This window comes from Gorilla gorilla, chromosome 23, assembly GCF_029281585.2.
Source record: "Gorilla gorilla gorilla isolate KB3781 chromosome 23, NHGRI_mGorGor1-v2.1_pri, whole genome shotgun sequence".
Taxonomy (NCBI): Eukaryota; Metazoa; Chordata; class Mammalia; order Primates; family Hominidae; genus Gorilla; species Gorilla gorilla.
This window is the reverse complement of record NC_086018.1, coordinates 42,446,922-42,449,627: the sequence shown is the minus strand read 5'-3', so window position 1 is coordinate 42,449,627 and position 2,706 is coordinate 42,446,922. Positions and strand designations below refer to the sequence as shown.

The 2,706-nt window shown below is 56.8% G+C and overlaps 1 long non-coding RNA gene across 1 annotated transcript; it reads right to left on the bottom strand.

Moving 5' to 3' along the window:
* Positions 1 to 234: 234 nt before the first annotated feature.
* On the bottom strand, positions 235 to 1,692 carry LOC109024578 (uncharacterized). The gene is made up of 3 exons (XR_002004074.3): positions 1,618 to 1,692; positions 1,229 to 1,378; positions 235 to 639 (listed from the first exon to the last, which is right to left on the bottom strand). It is a non-coding gene; the product is annotated as an uncharacterized lncRNA (long non-coding RNA).
* Between the last annotated feature and the right edge of the window lie 1,014 nt (positions 1,693 to 2,706).

The following is a 2,706-nucleotide window of genomic DNA, read 5'->3' as shown; positions in this document are numbered from 1 at the left end:
GAGGCAGGGACCACATGAGCTTCAGCCCCTGGAGACCCCCCTAGCATCCAGCAGGAGGCAGCATACCGATTATGGGTGCAGGCTCCGTCACTGCCTAACAGCATGGCAAGGAGCTTAGCCTCTCTGGGTCTCTGTTTCCTCTCCTGTAAGATGGGGTTACAAGAGGGCCACCTCCTAGGCTTGTTGTGAGACTTCATCGGTAACAGAGGTTGAGGCCGGACGATAAGGCAAGTGTCTGAAACACGTTAGCGATGTTTATTTACTAGACTAGTGCCTGGCTCAGAGCATGGGCTCTGTAGACACTGGTAGAATACATGCATGGTGCCTTGCTCACTTCATTTATTTACGATCTTCCTCCCTCCCTGGTCTGTGGGCCCTGCGAGAGCAGGGCCGGTGCATTCTCGGTGCCCAGCACAGCCGGCTTGTCATCAGTGCTGCGGGAGGGACAGGAGGGGTACCTGCAGTGAGGCACAGGCCACGTCCCCTGCACGCCGACTGGGTTAATCCTCTACGGCTCAGGGTCCTGCAGGCGACCAAGAGGGAGCTGGGATTTGAAGCCGAGCCTCTGACTCCCAAAGCCAGACGGGTCTAGGTTTTTCTGCTCATCCCAAGCCGGGCCACCGCCTGTATCAGGTTCTCCTGCAGTGTTGACATCAGAAGCCTCTTCATTTACTTGGGGGCCATTACATTAGCAGTGAGGATAACATTGCTAAGGTGCACCAAGGGCGGGCCGTGTTCCCTCAGCCTGGCTTTGTTTAAGCCTCCCAGTAATCTGGGGAGGAAAAGTAGGAGAAGGACCGGAATCTTCCATGCAGTGGGCACCCGCCACCCACCAGTCTCCATGAAGATGCCCCATCACCCCCAGGATCTCACTGGAGGCTCACAGAGCGGTTTGTCTGACTACTACTGGAAGCCTGGAAGCACTCACAATACCAGGGCTTGGAAAGCAGCCGACAGAATCATGCACGTGCGTGTACACACATGCATGTGTGTGTGTGTGCACACATGAGCACATATGTGCATGTGTCTGTGTGTGTGTATATGTGTGTGTGTGTGTGCAGACACCACCAGCCTCCCTTTGCAGGGGTGCAGTACTGGAGGACTGAGAGGGGCCACACATGCATGAGGCTGGTGGGGGCTGAGCTGAGCGTTTCTGTCACTTTCTCCTTCTGGTGACTGTTCCCCTCCCCAGAACAGGAGTCTGGGCTCCAGGTACAACTAGGCCCACCTTGCTTCTCACTGGGGACTGGGACTAGTCAGCCTTGGGGTATCATGACAGGCTCCAGGGTTCCAGTTCCTCGCCATCCTGGCCCCGCAGAGAGACTTCAACTCCAGGAGGATTCTGGACTTTTCTGACAACCCCGGAGACAGCACCTTCCTTCCACAGCCCCAAGAACATAAAAAATAAATAGCGCAGAAAAAAAAATAGTTCAGAGAGCCAGTTTCCCCAGCAGGATTCTAAAGGGAAGTTTCATGGCCACCACCGGGGAAGGGAGTTCCTTCCTCCAGGACTGGCCTGAGGCCCTTTCCCCTGCCCTCCCTGCTCCCACCACCTCCCTCTCACTCCCTGTCGCCCTCTGCCTCTTGCATCTCCTCAGCTACCCCTTTCCTTCCTACCCGCCCTTCCCCAGGAGTGGGTGACAGTCCTGGCGCCTGTGTCCTCCGGGCTTGCTGGGCCCACCTTCTCCTTGTGGTCCTGGTCCTGACCCTGCAGCCACCCAGGCAAAGGAGGCCGCCTCGCCCTGTCTGTCATCTAAGGGCCCTCTGGGTGGTCACGTCACCCTGTCACCTGCCTCCAGACCGAGGCCACACAGTGCAGGGTCACGTTTCAGTTCTCATCTCCCAGCGAAATTATCTCAATTTCTTGGAGCCTGCTCCAGAATTGCTTTTCCCTAAACCCTCATTACCGGGAACACAGTCTTAGATGCTATGTACTTCTCAGGCGTCCTCAAAGAAGCCCCTGAATTACATGCGAGCTGCCCCTGGCAGGTCCCCACTCAGGGCGGCCACTTTGCTGTCAACAGCAGAGCTAGTGAGAGGAGGTGCCTGGTGGCTCAGGGACCAGAACGTGCGGCTCTCAGATAAATCGAGTTTTGCAGCTGAACTGTCTAATTCCTCGAGGAAATTGTCAAACCATGTCCAGGGAAATCCTGGTAAATCTTAGAAGTGGCTGCTAGAGGCTAAAAGTCAGAGACACCAAAGGTTATTAGGAAAATTACTCCTACTGGCGCTGGGGGTGTTGGGGAGAGGCACAGTTTGAAGCAAGGGCTGATGGCTGCAGAGGAGGCATGGCTGGGGGAGGGCGGGGGCTGGAGGCTGTGGCCTGGTCTGTGGGGCCATTGTGGCTGGCATTTCCCAGGATGTGGCTCCCAGGCCTGTCCATCGCACCTGCCCCCCAGTGCTGCTGGTCCCATTTGCTGTCCCTCCTCTGGTAATTCAGAACAAATAGAGCTGAACCCAGCAGGTTCCTCCCGATGCCAACCCCGCTGGCATATCATCTCTGCCACTCAGGAGGCAAGATCTCCAGGCATGTGGAGGTGCTGGGGCCTGGACCCCAGGGTGCAGAGCTGACCGTTAACAAGAAAGAACTGCCAGGAGGGGACACCAAGGCATGAGGATCCGGGAGTCCCCAGGATGGGAGGAGGGAGCTGATGGGCCCTGGGATGGAGAGAGACTGACCCCCCACCCACTCCCATCTCAGCAATG